The sequence below is a fragment of the Corapipo altera genome, unplaced genomic scaffold (genome assembly GCF_003945725.1).
Source record: "Corapipo altera isolate COAL_440 unplaced genomic scaffold, ASM394572v1 169, whole genome shotgun sequence".
Classification (NCBI taxonomy): Eukaryota; Metazoa; Chordata; class Aves; order Passeriformes; family Pipridae; genus Corapipo; species Corapipo altera.
In genome coordinates, this window is record NW_020884946.1 from 1,274,476 (window position 1) to 1,295,699 (window position 21,224).

Below are 21,224 nucleotides of genomic sequence, written 5' to 3' on the forward strand. Positions count from 1 at the left end.
CCAATGCACATGTCCTTATGCGAGCTGGGCTCCCTGACAGTGCTGGGCTTTGACTGGTGACTTCCTGCCTTCCCTGACTTCCCACTGGACACAAAGCCTTCCCCTATCATCCAGGATGTTGTTTTCTATTTTTACTCAAATCCCTTTAACTTTTTGACATTTTTATGGCAGCAGCCTGGAGGAAACAGATTATCCCACCAGTGGTACTCTGTGGCTCCAGTCCTTGGTTAAGAAGATAAAACTACTTCTTTTCAGGGTTCGTCACATTCCTGAACTGCCTGTAACTTCTAACTCACAAAATAGGGAATAAAATGCCTGTAAGTTTTGTTCCATAAAATTTTATGATTAGTCATCATATTCTTCATGTAGATGGGGAACAATGAGCAAGGAGCATCCCTCGTTTTAATACAGACAGCCTGGGAGACAACTTTTATCTCAGCTCCTTGAATATTTGTTGGCTTCCTCAAGTCCCATCAGAGCTTGGAAGCTGTTGGTGACATGAAAAATGGGGCACAAGGATGCACTGAGGTCTTTTACAAACTGCAGTCACTGACATGGGGACCACTGCTGGTATTTTGTCATAGAATCCCAGAACGGTTTGGCTTGGAAGGGACCTTAAGGACCATCTCATTCCAAACCTCTGTCATAGGCAGGGACACTTTCCACTAGACCAGGTCACTCCAAGTCCCATCCAACCTCATCTGGAACACTTCCAGGGATGGGGCAGCCACAGCTTCTCTGGGTGACCTGCTCCAACCTTGTACTCACTCGCGCAGATTCTGAGCTTGATATTTATTTCTTTTGGTTCTGTAACAGCAGGGCCTAACCCTGCTTTTATTGTTTGCCTATATTTTCTGCCAAACACACTTGCTGTAAGGTCCCACTTTTCCTTTGTTTCCAGCACCTGGAGATGTGCACAACAACCACCAACTTAGGAATATTTTGAAGCAACAAGAGGAGAAACTCCAGAGCGGCTCCAGGGAGAACGCTCCCACGTTCCTGAGATTCCTCTTCCAACGCTCCACCGACAGACTCACGGTTTTATTTGCAAAAACTGGGAAAGCTTCCAAATCCCAGCCTGTAAAGCCTTTCACGAAAAAGAAATAACAAAGCAGCAGAGGAAAATCACGTTTTTCCCCGCTGTGGAGCGAGAAACCTTTGCAAGCAGCGAAGCCCCTGGAGCTGTGCCCCTGTGAAGGACAACGTGCTGCGAGTGTTCACCGCTGATGTGATGCCCAGGAAGCGTGTGGGGCCCAAGATTTCAACTTGCAAGCACAGCTCTGGGTTGTGTCTCCAAGGATAACGTGCTCTTCGCCCGCAGGAAAATTCAAGGCAGGAATAAACAAGGTTTGCTGGGAGCCCTTACAAAGCAGGGTCCCTCAGTAGAGCTTTTGCACCGTTTTTTCTTGTGGTGAAGCCGCCGTTGTGGAGCAGTTGCTCAGTCCCATATACCTGGATGACAGTCTCTTGGATTTTCCCCCATTTTCCCAGCAAGTAGGAAAAATAAAAGAGGAAAAAAGAAGTGCTTCTGCTGGACAAGGGTAGGACACAGGTAACCCCTCACACCTGCAACCAAGCCAATGTGGGCAAGCACATCCACACAGGGCTTGATGCCGTGATGGCAACACTCTGATTCGTGTGAGCAGCAGTGGAGGAACCCCTGTTAGTGGCATAAATTTGCCACATGGGCTCAGGGTTTTGTAGCAGAGATTTGACTTTTGCTCCCTATTATCCTGCTGGAGCTCAGAAAAACCAATGGCCTTGAGAGCACAGGTACTCTTCTCTCCGAGTTCTCCACTTGGTCGGTTCCTGTCAGTGACACCAACAGAAGAGGGGGGGAAAAGCTGAAGCAATGGATATTACATTGTTTTAACCTAATTTTGCACATCCTGAGCTCTCATTCTGCTGGTCAGGGAGGCAAATGAGCTCTGCCTTTCCAGGTCTGATCTCCATCTTGTTGCAGCCTTTCCTCAGACTCAGGGGTGACAACTCCCCATCCAAAGTAAAGGAGGTGGGTGGCACTGATGGACAACCTGCCTTTCAAAAACTGGATGGTCACAGAGGGGCTGAGACAGGTCTGTCTGTTGGGCTGTGCAGCCTCACCACATATAAGCAATTAGTGTTTGTGCAGAGAGGGCTGACAGACCCTGTTTTGCAAATGCTGAACTGTTGACACTTCACAGCAAGGTGCATCTCGTGTTATTGGCAAAGAAGGAACTGCTCTGGTAAATTCACAGGGTTTCCCCTCCCATTGCTCTAACCCAAAATCACAGGATGGTTTGGGTTGGAAGAGACTGCACAGATCACCCAGTTCCACCCCCTGCCATGGGCAGGGACACTTTCCACTAGACCAGGTTGCTCCAAGCCCTGTCCAACCTGACCTGGAACAATTCCAGGAGTGGGGCAGCCACAGCTTCTCTGGGCAAACTTTACCATTGTCCCACCACCCTCACAGAGAATTATCTGGGTCTGGAGCTGGTCCTCTGTCACCGTCCTGCCAAGCACCAAAACACTCCCATCACCTCTTGGTTGTCATCTTTGCTGTTTGAACACAGATAGAAAGAATAAAACCTGGTGTTTACAGGTCCCCCAGCCATCCATGTGCCTGTCTCTCATGGGAAAACTTCAGTGCCTTGGACAGCTTCCCCTCCTGGGGGTATCTTGCTTTTGCTTTGAATTTGAGCCACCTGACAAGCAGCACACTGGATCCCCCCCACCTTCAGAGAGAAACCCTTGCCGTGGCAGCCAAGCCCTGCTGCAGATGTTATCAGGAAAGGGAATTATTTGCTACTGGAGAATGTACTTGTGCCTCACAGCTATTAGGCTGCACAAATATGTGGAGTGTTGCCGATAACTCAGCAAGGGAAGTCTGGAAAACGGATCCTGCAACGAAATAATTCTGCTTGTAGACTCTTATTTTATGTGTTTCTGTTTCCTTCCTCCTTCTTCCCCCAGCTCCTTTTCCATTTACGTCTAAAAGGGGTCTTTGTTTTTTCTGAGTTAATATTTAGTCACTTGTTCCCGGTTCAAGCCTCCTAGCTCAGTTTCTCAGAGCAGAGCCATTCCCAGGGTCTGAGCAGGACGTGGATCCGGTGCCACGCAGCTCCTCCAGGTACTCGCGGTCCACACTGGAAATGGCTTTTACATATGGGTTTGTAATTGAGTGACGCAAACTTGCTAATTACAAGCACCCAGAAATAAATATCACATCCTATATCACAGACTCACAGAGTCATTGCGGTTGGAAAAGACCTCCAGGATCCTCGAGCCCACCCTGTGGCCGATCACCACCGTGTCAACCAGACCAGAGCACTGAGTGCCACATCCAGTCTTTTCCTGAATACCTCCAGGGGTGGTGACTCCACCACCTCCATTGGTAGCCCATTACAGTGTTTAACAACCCTTTCCACAAAGAAATTCCTCCGTATTTGGTATAACAAAAGTCCAGGACTGAGTCCACTTCAGAGGCGATTTTTACGATGTCACCATCAGACTGGAAGTTCACGTAACTTCGGTTAAAGAGGCTGTTCCCAAAGACACTGCTCAAACAAGGATGTATTTCCAACTAATCGTTTTAGATCCTCTCAGAGACCTGCATTAACTCCAGGAACAGACACGGGAACCTGTCCATTAATGGATTGATTTCCACTGAGGTATCAGCCCCTCTTTGTTCAACTGCTGTCACAGCAGCCAATGGTGCTCAGTTGATTAACAAGGCTCGAACACTCCTTGTCATTGCTTTTTCTTGCCTTTTGCATTGAAGCTACAAGTATATATGTCTCTGCTTCTAGGCTTGTCTATATGCAAAAGTATTATGGTCTTATCTGCCAGCTGAGCTACACCAGCTGGAACCCAGAGCTTGTCGTTATTCCAATACAAGACCCTGTTACATCATATCCTCTAAAATGGATTTAATTTCTGTTTGTAAATAAGCAGATACTTTAAGCAGGGGGAAAAAAATGTATTTATAGGCTTACATAAAGCATCTGCTCAGACTGACGCTGAAATATATACAGATTGGGTTACAACCTATAAATATGATAGTTTTTATAACCAGAGACTGAATCGTAGTTTTTTAGTTCCACCACGTGGAGAAGCCTGTAAGGTGAGACCTCAGACTGATTCTACCAGGCCTCCTTCCCACAGCTGCATGGACTTTTGGGGTTTGTTTTGTTTGCTCCAAGCATTTCCTGATTTTGCTCAAGTCAGCTGAGAATGGGACTTGGCTGTATGGCAGGATCCAACTTCCCACGGAGCACAATGGCTGAAAATCCAGGGATGCAGAGTTGGGTGCAGTTCCTCGGTGAAGACAAGAAGGTATCAGCCACCATCCGATTGCCTTGCCTGCATTTCTTGGCAGAAGTGTCTGCAGCTTATGGATTGCCAAGAAAACAGAAATACTGGAGAGGTTGTGCAGAAAAATAAATTTGTCTTTGGTGTGAGACCACCAAGAGTTTTCCTCGACACAGATGGTCCCAAATTATCAGCCCAGTTGGCCACTAGGCTGGAGGTGGGCTTCACTTTGGCCAGAAAAAAAGCAGGGGAGAGCTTGTGGGGAGAAAAGAGAGGAATTGCTGCCAGATGCACACAAGGAGCCGTGGGGTGCAGCCCACATGCAACGGTGGCCAAGGAGCTCAGGAGGATTTGTTAGGGTTTAGAATCAAGAATAGTTTGAGTTGTAAGGGAACTTTAAAGACCATCTAGTTCCAGTCAGTCCCAACACTGTCCCTCGAGGACACCACCAAATGATCTCCATTTGGACACTGAGCCACTGACTGCAACAATTTGGATATGGTTGGCTGATCAATTCCTTTTCCTAGGGAACAGCTGAGTTTGTTTTAATAGATGACTCAAAGGGACCTATGAGTGCCTTTGAGAAGGGACCCATGTCCTGAGACATCTGATTTAAGTAGCTGGTGGAGAGAGGATTTTCCAGACATGTACTGCACTGGCATGCCACTCCCTTCCCCAGCCTGAGAGTGGAAAGGGCACAGAGGCACAGACACCCACCCTGCCCTGCTTCCCTCTGTGGGCCCCCTCCCTGGTGGCCAGTGTGAGTAAAGCAATGCCCTCTTCTCCCTCTTTTCCACATGACCACATTTCTTTGGCACATCGGCATTTTTCAGAGTGAAATACAAGAAAAACCCACCCCTACACCCCCTTCCCATGGGGAGATTTACAGCAGACGAAAGTGAGGTGAACCCATGTCCTTCAGCTGAGCTCTCCCAAGCACACACACAAAGCTTTACAGACCCGTGTATTTAATTCTCACCAAAAGAAAGCTGAACTCGAGAGACGTGATTTAAGAACATTAGGTTGGCACTTGGCTCCAAACCCCTTCTGCCTCCTCAGCCGTTGACCACAGCAGGATGATTTTGCAGTGTAATTATTCTGCCTGCTGTCCTGAAACCACGCAGAGATCGAATTATATAACAATACTGTTTAAGCACTTGCAAAATGCACAATTTGATTAATCTCAGCAACGCGCCGGCTCCGAGATCTAAAAAGACAGCCGTGTGCATTTTAACAAAGTTAAAGCCCAAAGCTTTTTATTTCATCCTAATGGATAGCAAAGGTCATTCTCCATTTGATAGATGATGATAGCGCTGCTGCATTTGTCTTCTGGCTGGCAGGGCCGGATCCCTCTGAAGTTCGTGTTAATGAGATTCCTCCCACCACAGAAACTAAATTCTCCAGTGAGGCACTGGCACTGGATTTATCGTGAAGACACCCGTTCTGCACCCTCACAACAGGATGAATACAACTTCCTATCACGCTGATGAGGTACCCACAGCAGCTACATCCTGATGGAATGATGTTTTCCATGACATAGATCCCAAGTGGTAGGAACTGACCCTGCCACTGGACGTATTTCTTCTCCCTGTGACTCAGCTGAATGACATTTTTCAGAAGGAACAGGTACCAGTAAAGAATTAAAGGGTAGATTCTGCATTTTCCCCTTGGGAAAAATGATTAAAATAAAGCTATTGGCCCGAATCCTGGAGGGATGGTATTTATTTCCCTTGTAAAACCACTCAGCAACATCCAGAAGTCAGGGAGTTCCCAAGCTGGGCCATAAATTAGCAGAGATGTGTTCATGTGCTTAACGGTGCTCCTGTGTCTTGCACGGTGAGAGGTGGGTGAATTAAAGCTGTGGGAGATGTAGGACCTCTCTTCCAAGAGTGAGGTGGGAGCCAAGGGGGTAAAATGAGGCTGGACAGCAGCAGGGAGCACGAGATCCTTCTGCAGAGGAGAAGGGTGTTGTAGGAAGATCAGGGAGCAGACAAAGGTGCTGTCAAGTCCCCAGAAGAGCAAGCCCTCTGTGCCACAGCCTTCCTCCTTCTCCCCCTCCTCCTCCTTCTGCTGCTAAAGGAGCCCAGCAGACCATCAGGGAGGCACGGAAGGAAAAGCCCAGGAGATGAGATCTTCAGGGAAGAAATCCTACCTGGAGCATCAGCTGCTGAACTAGGCATGACTAACTTGATCCCTTGTCCCAGCAATTTACCCCAACACTGTGGGTTTTGAGGGCTGTTCCAGAAAGAAGATGGACCTTCCCGAAGACTTGCCATGTCTTCATAGAATCCCAGAGTGGTTTGGGTTGGAAAGAACTTTAAAGCTCATCTAGTTCCACCTCCTTGCCATAGGCGGGGACACCTTCCACTAGACCAGGTTGCTCTAAACCCCATCCAAGCTTTCCTTGAATGCCTCCAGGGATGTGCCAAGAACAGCCCCCTGATATCTTGGACACTCAAATGTACACATACATAACCCTTTCACTGAGGTGGAGATATCCACTTACAGTTTGCCTCTGGAGATCCCTGTGTTTTCCAGCTACCTCATTCTGCGAAGGCAGGAAAGTCCTGAGTGCTGATGAGTGACTTGAAGTGATTGGGAATGCTTCAAACACAGGGGTTTGTCCTTAAATTACACGGCCCATTAGCAAGGCTAAATTAAAACAACACTATTAGCAGGAGATCTGAGGGGGAAGGTGGCTTCAATTTTCATATAAATGACACATAACTGAATACCAGAGATTTAATAACCTGATAACAGCCCTTCAAATCCAGTCTTAACAACTGCAATTGTTCAAGCATAGGCCACAGCCCCCAAAATCTTGAGACAGACACTGGAAAAATCAGCAAAGTGTTGTACAAACACTTCTTGAGCTCTGCCAGGCTTGGGACCATGACCATTTCCCTGGGAAGCCTATTCTAGTGCTCAACCACCCTCTGGATGAAGGACTTTTCCCTCGTATCCAACCTAAACCTCCCCTGACGCAGGAATGCGCTGTCTTGAGTGATCACACTCTTCTGAAAAACCCCATGACTTCAAAGCCCGAAGCATCCCTGGGCTGTTTGATGGGCTGAGCGTTTCCCCCGGGGGATCAAACCCCTCAATCTCACAATCAGAGGGCAGCAACTGCGCTCAGAGCTGACACATGATGAGCCCTGCTGACCACCAAGCCCTCCCCATGCCAGGCAGCAGACATGCACTCACAATGGCCCCTTTCATCCTGACCTCCAAAACCCATCTCATTTTGGGAGGCCACACAGCCCTCTCTGTCCTCGTGACTTTGCTGCCTGTCTCTGCCTCAGGACAGGCAAAGAAATCGCTGCAGTAAAGTTTAAAGAGCTGCTACCACACAAAATTCCTACTTATTAGCCATAATCATAATCCTATAATGACAATATAGTACATTATAATTTGCAAGCGGAGGGAAATCTTGACATAAATTGCTTGTCTCTGATTCACCGACCCGAGTGCAATTATGGCACCTCAGTTATGGGAAGTAGATTCTTTATCACAGAATCACAGAATCCTCAAATGCCCTGAGATGAAAGGGACCCTCAAGGATCATCGAGTCCAACTCCTGGCTCTACACAGGACACCCCCCAAAAATCACACCATGTGAATTCATGTGTGAGCCTGAGAGGGCTTGGTATGAGTGACATTGCCCTCAACACCCACCAGATTCAGCCCATTATTGAGGTCATTACTTGCACCTCGGAAGGAAAAAAATGTCCCACTCATGGGCCAGGACTCACCTCTCCAAACCATTGTGCAAATAAATGGAGCCAGAAACGTGGCACTTGGGGTCATGGGTGAGTGGTGGGGTTGACAATGCTGAGTTAACAGCTGACTTGATGATCTTGAGGGTCTTCTCCAACCCAAATGATTCTATGGCTCTGTGCAAGCAACCGTCCTGCAAAGCACCCACAGCCTGAGAAAAGCGAGGGAGTTACGAGTCAGAAACCTGCATTTTGGTCCACACTCTGACTGAATTTCTGCTGCCTTTGGGTCACTCCAGGGCCCGGCTGCAGCCAGACCCCCTTCCCCTTCCAGGCACAGCCTTGGCACTGCAAGGATCAGGATCAGCTGGGCAGAGCCTTTGCTCCAGGTGCTGCAATGCTGCGGCAGCGGCTCCCGGAGCTGCTGGAGCCTTTCAGTGTTCAAACACAAATAAGATTTACTGGGAGCTGCTGCAATTTCAGCAAGGCTGAGTTTCTGGGCTCCCTCCCCATGGAATGCAGATGCTGCTGTAGGAACTGGAAGCGTTTCCTGGGGGGGTCTCCTCGGAACCCCCAGCGGGAATCTCCACCTTTCACACACCGGCATTTTTACTCCATCCCGGTCTGTGCTAATAAAACACGAGACTGCATTTAAATAAGGAGCTGGGAGAGTCCCCAGGACTCGTTAAAGGTTATCACGGCTCCATTACTCATCCTGGAGGGGAAGGCAGAGGGAAGCAGCTGACTCACATCACGGCAACACGGAGAGGGGCTGGCAGGACCAGAGCCCTGATTTCCCCCCGGCACGGGGCTGCTGTATGAGCACAGACTGTGATTTTCCTCCATAACTACTCTTTTTTCCCTACTTTTTCTCCTCAAATTAAACTCTGACAAGCACGAGAGAACTCTAATTTCCCACGTGTGTGTGCATGTACCTGTAAGGGAATCCTCCTGCTTTTCCACCTGGATATCAACATCCCTGGCAGTCTCCACATGCCTCACATAGCCTGGGGGTCTAAGCCTCTTTCCAAAACTTCCCCCACACGCTGCACATCCCATCCTTACCCCAGCTCATTTCCTGCTCTTTTCTAAGGGAAAAGCCAGCTGTCAAGCATGTACATAAATTGCCCCAAAGCCATGAAGGCTCTTATCACAGATAGAAAACCCCAGGCACCCTAAAGGATGGGCCAGAGCTCTCTCCCTTCCTCGGGCAGGCTCAGCCCTGCTCCCAGCACAGTCTGGGGGAACCTTGGCTGTGCAACACAGTGGGGAAGGCAGGCTGCAGGCAGGAGTGTTGGAAAAAAGGTCATTTCTTGCTTTGGCAGTGAGTCAGAGCTGTATTTTCTGCCTTCTGACAGCATTAACCAGAACACCCAGATGCCTAAGGTATCTCAGGAGGAAGGAACCCATAAAGTTGGCCAGTTCTTGCTTGGTTTAGGGCATGGCCAGGGTGTAAAAACAGGCTCCTGGGGGCTGTTTATACCCAAGCCTGACCTTTTAACCTTAATTACTTTATAGCAGCCGTTTATAAACATCCACCATGTCCATGAAAACACCATGGGTAGCACCTCCTGTGAATGGTGTGGCTAATGGAGATCTGGGACAGGGCTGCAGAAAAGATGTTTCTTGCTTTCCCTGTGAAACACAGCAAAATCCTCTCCCAGCAGAGCAGCCTTTCCTTCTTTTTCCAGCCGTCTGTGTTATTTTTGTGTTGTGTTGCTGGTTAAAAATACCCCTTGCCAGCAAGAACGGAGTTATTTGGAGCACCCTTGTTTATCTTTGTTTGGGAAGAGCACATGCCACCATCAGCTGCCTCCTTCCTCCTTAAAAACCATCTCCTGCAAGAAAACATTGATCCTGTGCCTGGTCCATGGCCCTGATGGGCTTTCAGCCAGGCCTGATGTCTCCAACACCAAGGGGAAGGGGACACAAGTGCCTGTCACATGGGGGGTATGGGGGAGACCTCTCCAGTCTCTTCCCTGGATATCAGAGCTTGTGGCTTTTGAAGGAGATCCTGCAAACACATTACTGGCTGCAGGAAAAACAGAAAAACAATATGGGTCTGGAGATCAAGATGAGCACACTGGGAGGTTTCTTCTTGCTAAGCATTTCCATGACACCAGACGCCCTGAAGACACCAGGAGTGAGAAGCCAGTAATGACCGTAAATAATTTGTGAGTGAAGCTGGAGCTGATCATGGAGACAGCCCCAAAGCACTCCTGCAGCTGCCACTTCAGAGGGAAAAACAGGATGGGAAGGGTCCTAATGACCCCTCTCCATGGACATGTGGGGAAGGGAATGTCCAGAAACCCAAAGACACTTCAGGATCCTTCAGGATCCTAAACAAAAGCAATCTGATGGTGCCAGAAAGCCTGGGTTGTTCATTAGTAACCACAACTCTTAATAGTGTCCATGAAGCATCCCCCAAATGTCACTCTCCTAAAAAGCATTCCGTAACTCAATAGGTCCAGCAAAATTATCTCCCCCAGTCCTTAGGAATCTTTTGTTGTTTTTGTTTACTGCAGGGCATTTTAAGTCCTGAAAGAATTCCTGGGGAAACTGTAGCACCCTGTGCTCAGCAGTGCTGTGCCCTCATCAGTGAATCAGGCCTTTCTTTTCTCCCTCCTGTGTATCGCTTTTTTTCCCAGGCTAGAGTAGTCAGGGAGTAAAAGTCTGGAATCTAACCACAGGGAGCATGAAAATATTTAAACAAGCTGGTTTAAATCAAGGCTTTGACTTGCTTTTGTAATGGCCCCTTTGGTCAAGGCTTGAACACGCCGTTGCATTTTGGACTGGGAAGCAGAGGATGGGTTTGCTCTACTCGCTCTCAAGGCAAGTATGGAGGCAGAGGCACGGCCTGTGGTCTCCAATATTCCAGAGAAAGAAAGGAATGTCCTTAATCCTCCTTTTTTAATTTTTTTTTTTAATTAATCTGAGCAGGGGTGGTTTTGATCCAGCCTGTGGTCAACCAGACTCTTACTGCTCATCCCCCTCCATCCTGCAGCTGCCACTGCACATGGGACAGTGTGGAAGAAACCCCAGAGCACCAGAGGTGACACTGACCCTCTCCATGGGTCCTATTTTCCTAATTTCTTGGATTTTTTCATGTCTCCATGCACCCAGAGGAACTGTGTGACTCCGCTTCCCACTCGTCCTCCCTCGTCATCCCTAGGAAACACATCAAAGCCAACTCCTGCACTCAGCAAGGGCTGGAGCAGCCCAGTCTCCCACTTTCCAAGGTAAATAATGACTTTGATTAGGAACTATGCCTAATTAACCATAAGGAGCTGATGACTCAGCTGACTGTCAAAAGCTTTTTGGCTCTGGTTTCCCATTTCCACAGCTTGACCCTTCATCTGCCCCCTGGAAGCTCAGGGAAATCCCAGTTACACCAACCAGGTCATCCAGGTTGGCCTCAAGCTGTGACATCTTTTTTAGAGAGACTGGTAAAACCCCTCCTGCAGGGGACAGCCAGGCTCCAGAAAAGGAGATTATTTTTGTCCTCACTTGGATTTTAAGAAGCAAACAGGTTCTGTTGATTCAGACATTGCTCTTGGACTCGGGCTGGTAAATAGTGCAAGGTTTGCTCTTTTTATCAGCTTGCTCTGCAAATCAATAGGAGGACTCAAAAACGTATTGTCATCATAAACCAAGGAATTCATTAATGCCCGTTGTTTGCCTCCGTGTTTTAATGGAATGCAAAGCAAATACATCCGAGGAGTGTTCATCAGTACGAGTCAGGCTGGACCAGGATCTCCTGCCACTTTTAATTTGCCTGGGAGAAAGAGGAGATGAAGAGGCGGCAGGACCTCGGTGAAGATGGCTGGAGGCTTGGGACTTGCATCTCCCCTCCTGTGTGTATCCTGAGGGAAAGAAATTAATCTTTGGGATGCGCTCTCTGACACCTCTACTCCATGGGAAGCACTGCAGGAGTGGAAGGATGTGTCTGGGTGAACTCCCATCCCTGCAGAGCCTGTTGTCTAACCGAGGGGGAGAGATTTCATCTCATTTAACGCCTCTGGACAAAACACTACATGTGAAAACTGTATTTCTTTAAATATTCCATGCACCCTCTGACAGCCATATTCCCTCTCCGTGAATCACCAAGAGCAGATGTCCTGGAGGTTATATATGTTCAGTAAATAGACTTTTTGGCACCGAGCTGAGCAGTTTCCTTGCAGCACTTTTGAAGTGCAAAAGGGGAAAGATGCAAAGCGTCAGCTCCGCTGCTGTCACACGGGTTCAGGAGCAAGAACCCACGATCCCATCCAGTCCCATGAGCATGTGTGGGCAGCTGAGGGGGGTCTGGGCATGCCAAGGGGTTCACATGTGCCCCTTCTTGAGCAAACTCTCCTTCCAGGCACTGGGTAACAAGGTCAGATCCAGACACAATGCAAAATCCAGCTCTGTGCCCTTGCCCGTGTCCCTCGGGTCGTCTTGGGACTAGGCAGCAGGAACAAGGGAAATCCCTGGAATTTCCCCAACATCTAGGTACCTGCAACTATGGCTGGCTGGAGGGCATTGTGGATATCTTAATAGATTTTAAATCTTTTAAAGTCATTTTCTCCTCACTTGCTCAGCAGCTAATCAAGTGTAAGGTTCTGCACCTGCACTGGGGCAACCCCAATTTTGATACAAGTTGGGGGATGAAGGGATCGAGGAGCCAAGAAGGACTCGGGGTTGCTGGTGGATGAGGGGCTGGACCTGACCTGGCAATGTGCACTGGCAGCCCAGAAAGCAAATCACATCCTGGGCTGCATCAAACACAGCGTGGGCAGCAAGTCAAGAGAGGGAATGTCTCCCTGTACTTGGCTCTGGTGAGATCCCAGCTGCAAGTGCTGCATCCAGCTCTCAGGCCCATAAGGTAAGAAGGACATGGACCTGTTGGAGAGTGTCCAGAGGAGGCCACAGAGATGCTTAGAAGGCTGGAGCACCTCTGCTGTGGAGACAGGCTGAGAGAGCTGAGGTTGTTCAGCCTGGAGAAGAGAAGGCTCCGAGGAGACCTTAGAGCCCCTTCCAGTGCCTAAAGAGGCTCAAAAAGAGCTGGAGAGGGACTTGAGGCAAGGGCCTGGAGGGACAGGATGCAGGGAATGGCTTCCCACTGCCAGACAGCAGGGTTAGGTGGGATGTTGGGAGGAAAATCTTGGCTGTGAGGGTGGTGAGGCAGTGGTACAGGTTGCCCAGGGAAGCTGTGGCTGCCCCATCCCTGGAAGTGCTCAAGGCCAGGTTGGACGTGGCTTGGACCAACCTGGTCTAGTGGAAGGTGTTTCTGGTAATTGCAGTGGTTTTGGACTACATGACCTTTAACCAAACAGTTCCATGATTCCATGACTCTTCTGCTGTCCCCGTGGGTAAGTCATCTTGGCACGGCCCCTGCACACTCACACAGGGACTAATCTGGCCCCATACAGTACTTGCCTCGAATGGAGCTGCCGCCAAAAACGAGCTCATTTGCACATATTTATCATCAGAAAAAAATAGCCGCTCACTGATCCAGAACATTCATCTCTAAATATTTACAAAGCATTATTTATCCGAATGAAAGAGACATTTTTCACTCAACAGACGAGGCATATGGTAGCGGCGTGCAAGAGGAGATGAATTGCACCGAGTAATTCTAAACAGATTTAATGCCAGCAATAATTATTTCTAATAAGACAGAAAGTTCCCTGGGTGATAACTGAACATGTAGCATTTGAAAGGGATTGTGCCGGCCCACATTGTTGAATATTGTTTGTTCAAATACACTTGTTGTGCCTTTTGGTACCTCAGTGCAACTTCAACCTGCCTTTCTATCTCCCTTGGGGAAGGAAAAAAGAGGAGGAAAAAAAAAACAAACCCCAAACCCCAAGTCCTCTGTCATTTATTTCAAGCATGTCTTTTAATTACAGAGCTGCATTTAGATAGTGTACAAAATATTCCGGGCTGGATGCCTATTTAACAGACTCCCCAGTTGCTGCTTGAAGCTGCTCGGCGGAACACAGTGTGAATCATTATAAAATCTCTCACTTCAGTACATACCCAGGAAAATGGAGAACCAAATGTACTGACAGCAAACATTTAAGAAAGAATGACACAGGAGGGGGGATTTTGCCAGGCTTTGGTTTTTCAGGGGAGTTTGATGGATGCTACAGACGAACCCAGCGGGTCCCCAGCCCTAAATCGCTCTCCGCTGTGCTGCAGGTCGAGGTGTTTTGTGTCACCCACCTGTCCTCGTGTCAACCCTCTGTGAAGCTCACAAATACCATCCCCCCCAGGGACTCTGAGGTCCCAGTTGTTTTTGTAATGCTGGGGGAGTGCACCTGGAGAAGATGCAGAAACCTTTGGCACCTCTTGCAGTCAAATCATAGATTCATAGGATGGCTTGGGTTGGAAGGGACCTTAAAGCTCATCTCGTTCCACCCCCCTGCCATGGACAGGGACACCTTCCAAAAGACCAGGTTGCTCCAAGACCCATCCAACCTGCCCTTGAATGTTTCCAGGGACAGGGCATCCACCACATCTCTGGGCAATGTAGTCAGTTCATTTTTAATAATGGTTTAACACTCTCTCCTGGTCACCTGCTGATTTCAGCTGTGGGGGAAGCAAGAAAGAGGTGATTGTCCCTAGATCCTCTGCCCCTGCTGGTGCAGAGTCTCTCTTACCCCATGGCATATCACTGGAACTGCTCGTGCAGGGAGGGGGGCAGCAGAGCCGTGGCCTTGCACTGGGATAAGTGCAAGAATCAACAATCATAGAATCATGGAATCACGGAATCACAGAACAGTTTGGGTTTGAAGGGCCCTTCAAGACAATCTTGTTCCAACCCCCCTGCCGTGGGCAGGGACACCTTCCACTAGACCAGGTTGCTCCAAGCCCTGTCCAGCCTGGCCTGGGACACTTCCAAGGATGGGGCATCATTTCCCCATGGCCTTGAGACCATGACCCAGTGCCACATTCAAGACCCCTCTCTACCCCCAGGCAGGCTGGCAGGGCCATATCCAGGTGATCTGAGCTCCCTCACTGCTTATTTTCAGCTGGGAAGGTGAGGAGTGACAGGAATGGGATGCCAGGCTGGGCTGGAAACACAATCTCTGTGCCAGACAATGACACAGCCAGAGGTGAGCAGGGCACACAAACAAGGCCAATGGCATATTAATGAACAATCAGATCTACCTGGGAACAGCTCGTCCATCTGCTGAATAAGCCCCTGTAACGAGCTTATGTGCTGCCCTTACCTGGGCTCTTTGTTGTGCACCGGGAGGGTGCAGCACCACCCAGACCCTCCCTGCCTGTGCTGGGCTCAGGGTTGATCCCCTGCCACCACGAGGAGAGCAAATCCCCAGGCTCAGCCCTCAAAAGCAACAGCTCAGAAAAGATTTAGTTATGTTCCTGGCAGGGCTCAGGTTTTCCAAGTCCCCTACAATTACAGTGACAATTACAGGCCTGCCGGTGGCTGCAGTCGGAGTTGGGGAAGCAGCGTGGGGGCTGCTGCAATTTAAGGGTGGATTTGTGGAGTTTCCAGCGTAAGGAAATGTCAGTTCCTGCTGAGGGGTGTAACCAACACCAGAACCTCATTGCCTAAACCTGCCCTGACACACTGTGAGGGGTAATCCTGGCCCTGACAAACCCATAGGTAAAGGTGCAGGAGGGATGAGGAAAAGTGGCATGGAGAGAGCATGGGGCAGCTTTCATTTCTGGTCCAGCAGAATATGAGCCCCAAAGGAAAATTCTTGGAGTCTGATGCACTCACAGATGCTCAGAGTACCACTCTCCTTGTCTCTGAGAAAACTTACCCAGGAGAACCATGAACATCTACATCACCTGGGGATATTTGGCTGGAGATGTGTCTCAGAACCTAACACCTCCTCCAGGAGAGCTGAGGAGTTCAGAAACCCTTTGCAGCCTCACTTGGGGGGATCCAGCACAGATTCCGTAAAGACAGGTCCACTCCATCAACCTCCAAGCCTCTCCCCATGGCTGTTACTGTATTGCAAATAAACCAAAGGAGACGATCACTAAATTTGGGAAGGCAGCCAATGAGAAGCAGGATTTTCATCTTCAATTGCAAGAGTCGTAACAAAAACTATCTTATTCAGCAAAATCTGTCCCCTGCACCTCAAAATTGCTCTAACCTGCTTCTAAGTGGGATGGACATCTCTGATCCTCCAACTGTTCGCATTCAGGAAAGACAAATGGGATTTTGTTTACATCCCTGGAGCCTTTGCACTCGGCTGGGCTGGAGCACACAGCCAGCTGAGCTGAAACACCAGTTGTTTCAGCAAGTAGAAAGCTCAGGGGGAATTATCTCATGCCTCTGAAGTGCTATTGTCGGGCTGAGAAGGCCTGGGGCTTGATGTTTAATAGCCAACACTATTTTAGGCAGGTAAAACCCACCACTGCTTCATCCTGAGGACTTATCCAAGAGCAGGAGATGACTCTTGACTTGTTCTCTGCCATGGTTTGTGGCAGTCCTGCATACTGGGATGCTTCTGGGGAGAATTTTGGGAGATCTTGAGAAGAAGTTCACATGCAACCTTGGGCTTGACCATAAATACTCACCTGCCCATGCCAGCCCCAGCAGGACATCAGACATGAGTCCTGCCAAAAACCTCCATCATCATTGACATTGACATCAAACAAACCTCATCCCCCTGTGCCTGACGGTGGTTTTGGTGTGTTCCTGAGCAGCTAAACTTTGTGATAATGCTCAGATTTCCTGGTACTGGGCTCAGAGAGGACATGATCACTCTTTGTTTCCAGCATCAAAGCCGTGCTCTTCCAGTGCACAGCGTTATCAGCAGTTCATTATCCCTCCCACCCACCCAATCTCCTCATCCTGCCATAATAAAGCAAGTGGCAGAAGTCAAAGGCATCGTTCTGGGGAAAGCTCTCAGGAACTGTTCATCAAACTTGCCCTTTTATAATGAGAGCCATCTAATTTACATGCTCATTTAACGCTTTACTCCACATCTGACGGCATGTTCCAGCTCCCTCCTTCCTTTGCCCAGACCCCAGTCCCTTTACAAAAACACCATTTCCCCTAAATCCTAATTAGGTCACTGTGACCCCACATAAGCTCCCTCAAACCCCTTTGTGTCCCAAACAGCACAGCCTCCCAAATGCTTTATCCAGACACCCTCATCACGAGGTTAAGCATATTCCAGTCCAACGAATTAGCAGATCTGTGAGCTCCGTCTGATTAATAAAACTGAAATGCCTAGGGAAAAGAAAAAGATAGGGAAATCATTCCTAGGTCTGTTCCTGCTGCAGAACAAACACCCTTCCCCTGCAGGGAAGCCTCTCCTGCTTCCCTCTTGTGACCCTTTCCAAAATCTCAAGCACGGCTGGCAGCCCACAGACCTCCCTGTGGGGGCCTATCCCAAAAAAACACCAAGAGGGCTTTATGATGCATCTCTCAGCTTGCAGGAAATATTCAAACTGAGTGAGGAAAAAAGTAAATTTTGCCTATTTCTGGGCTGCTGCCATGAAGCACTCCTGCAATATGAAACAATGCAATGCTGTGGTGCAGGAGTAGTACAGAGCAGCTCAGAGTGGCTTTGAGGTGCCCACACTCCCTTCTCTGAGCATCCCTCACCACGAGCATCCTTCATCCCGCTCCCTCAAAGCTCATGCTGCCTCCCTTTTCCCTGTATCACTACTTGTCCCACTTTTGCTCTGTCCAGACCTCACCAGTCCGTGCTGCCTCACCAAGTGAAGCTGTGCTGGTTTTAACACCCCTCTACATGCTCCTAAAACCAGCCCTGGGACCTCCCAGCGTCGCTAGGCACGGCTTATCTCCCCAGCCCCGCTGAAAGGGCCGGCTCAGGCACAACACCCGACCTATGCACAGGCTCCTTAACTCCCCTGAGCACTCAGGGACTATTAACAGCACTTCTGCTGCTCAGCACAGGACTCTCACGAGCTCATTTAAGGGGGCTTTGCACTGCTGCCCCTCCTTTGTACTTATGGCACAGACCTTGCTGGAGGACCCCGTGCTAATCCTGAGTTCCACCCCTCCAATGCAAGGAAGCATTTTCAGATATTCCAATATTAATTTCCAATATATTCTTTTTTTTTTTTTTTTTGCAAATATGACAAGACAGGCACGGAAAATAAATAAAAATAAAGAATCGTTGTAGTGCTATTAATAGCGACTACTCCTATTACCATAAGCTCAGGGTCACCGGGGTGTTGTGGATGCAAGTCAGGGAACTCACAGTAATGCTCCCCCAAAGGGATTTCCCAGCTCAGCTCCCAGTTTGCTGCCGGCAGAAACGGCCCTGTCAGCTCTTTCATCAGGTTAACAAGCTCTGCCTCAAAATTAGTTTTGAGGTCTTTCCCCCCCCAACAATCCTATTACCCCAGCCGTCCCAGGATCCTGCAGCCGTGTGCTGATCTCCTCTCAGATTTGTTCCTGCCCAGCTCACAGCGATTTGTTTTTCTGCTGACACGGCCCTTCCAGTCAAATCAGTTTGCTTCCCTCCCTGGTGTTTACATTCCTGCTGTATTTATAGACAGGCATCACGTCCTCTCCCAACCTCCTTGGCCAAACAGAGATGATATTTTTCAGCCTCTGGCCTAAAATAGGCCCTTTTCCCCGGCCCTTCCCGGCGACCCTTTGCTGCACCTGCTGGATTTAAACTTTTGAGGGCAAAGACCAGAGCTCCGTGGCACATTCCCAAAGAGATTTCACAGGGTGCTTAAATATTTCCTCGTCTTTATTTTGCTTATTATGCTTTAGGGTCTCATTTTCCTTTTCCCCCAGCAGCATCACATACATATGGCACACAGGGAATGCACTGAGGTCTTTCTCCTCCTTTTAGTTTCCACTCATGAGCCCACAGTTCAGTGGAAAATCTGCTTCATTTTCCAAATTCATGAGCTCACCTTCTGCAGTACAGCATTTTGCCCTGATTTTATATCACCTCTAACCCCTGCCCTTGCCTTCACAGCCCTTCCCCAGGCCACAAGAGCCACCCTGACCCTCAAACTCTCACTGTAATCTCCTGTCAGCACAGGGCTGATGCTTAAGGGGAGGCAGACAGACAGCAGTTCCTGTATTTTCCTGGCCTAGAAAGTCTGCTCCTTTCACAAAGAAAGAAACTGGGTGACAGCAGGTTGGCCTGGCATCCTCTATGGCAAAATCCATGCCACCCTGTATCCCGTTTCCTAGTACCTGCTGGCAGCCAGCAGGAAAGAAACCCAAGGGAAAGCATCTCCATGCTGGGTTCTTATGCCAGGGATTTAATTTTCATATAGCTCATTAACTCACCCAGCAGCAAGCTTGCTGCCCACACTTCATAACTCCAATTATTCCCTCCATCCCTCTTTCATCCCACAGCCTCCCAAGCCTTGCAAGCTCAAGAAAATAAAATCATCTCAATGACTAGGTCTTTTTATCCCCCTTTTTCAAGCCCTTTCTGTTCTCCAGTCGGATGATCCCACCTCTGACTTCTCTGTCCACAAAGGGCTACCTTAAGTATTTCATGTGAATGCTGCAGGGAGAAATACTCACTCCATTTCGGGTTATTATCTCACCAGAATGCCATATATTATCCAGCAATCTCCAGCCAAGCAGGGGGTCTGCTGTATCTCCACATTATTTTGTTTGGAGCACACAGATTGCTCACTATTTGGTTCTCACCACAGAGAATACACTAAAAAGAAAAATAGAAAGCCTCCACTTAGGCTGCTGATATTATCCTAGGGGGGGGGGGGGGAAAAGAAAGGAGCAATTGCTAATGGCTCAGGATTCCTCCCAAACACATAGAGTGTCCCGAAGTCTTGCTCAAACTGTAACACTTGATGCCTGGAAGAAGAAGAAGAGCTGTGGTTGCCCCGTCCCTGGAAGTGTTCCAGGCCAGCTTGGACAGGGCTTGGAGCAACCTGGTCCAATGGAAGATGTCCCTGCCCATGACAGAGGGGGTTGGAATGAGATGACTTTTAAAGATCCCTTCCAACCCAAACCATTCCGTGATCCTAAGCACCTCAGTGAACAGAGATGCACCAGCATCAACCCCAGCCCAGCAAATGGAAAGCTGCCTGCATGGTCTCCATCGCTATGGCCAAGGGAAAATCCTGCTGATTGGAGAAACGTGGAGCCAGCTGAGGCAGAAATCACAGCTTCCTTCTGGAGAGGCATCAGGAAATGGGACATGGCTCCTTGGATTTCATGTTTCTTAAGGGAAGGGACCCCACGAGCTTTTGTGCTCCCTGGCAGAACACACCTCAGGGGCTTCACAGGGATTTCATAACTCCATCAGCGCGAGTCGTTTACGGACTTAAACAGATGAGACATTTTTCATGCCCATGGTAATCAATTCCTCCGCTCAATTAGCCTTGCAGATCTAAGAAAAGATGGATCTTATTTCTAGACCACTAAAAAAAAAAAAAATCAGCATCTCCACAGCATGTCTGTGCTCATGGAGGCTCAACAACCAGCCCTTCACCCTGCAAAGAGGGATCCAGGTGCCAAGGAGGGCAATAAAGGGAGAGCAAGGGCAGACAAGATCCTGCCCTGAGGCTGGGAAGGGGTGGAAATTATCCAAGGCAGGAGCACATATTGCAGACAGTGCCTGTCCTCAGTTGCCCACTCCTGGACTTCACCCGTCATTTGCCTTTGCTGGAGGGAACAGCTCGGAAAAATCCATGTCCGTGTCCTCTGAGACCGTGGCTGGGGACAGAGCTGGTGTTGCAGCTCTGCCTCCAGCAGGATTAGTGCTGGGAGAGAGGGAAAGGGATTTAACCTGCTGAGGATGAGCTGACAGGGGACAGGGAGAACCTCAAATACAAAATAAAGATGGCAAACTGCTTCCACCCCTTGCCTCGCTCCCTTCCCTGAGCTAGCTGGACTTTCTAAGTCTGTGTCCATGCTCCTGGACAAGAGGCTGGGGCACAGTGGTGTCACCAGGAGTGAGCAGTGCAGCCCAGAGCACAGCCCAGGCAGCTGTGTCCCCACCATGTCCCTGGTCTCATGGGTCACATTGTGACCTCAGCCACCAGCCACAAACACAGCATCTTCTGCCAGTTGCAACCCAAAACCAAAAAGAGATAAAGAAATCCTCTAGCACACACAGAGCCCACCCCTCAGCCCAGAGCAGAGCACCCACCACGGTCCCCTCTGCATGGCAGAGAGGCAGAGGAGGGAAAACGTTGGGGTGGGGGGTGTCTGACTGCTTCCAGACTTCTTACACCTTCCCCAGAAACATCTGGCGATGTCCAGTATCAGTGCCA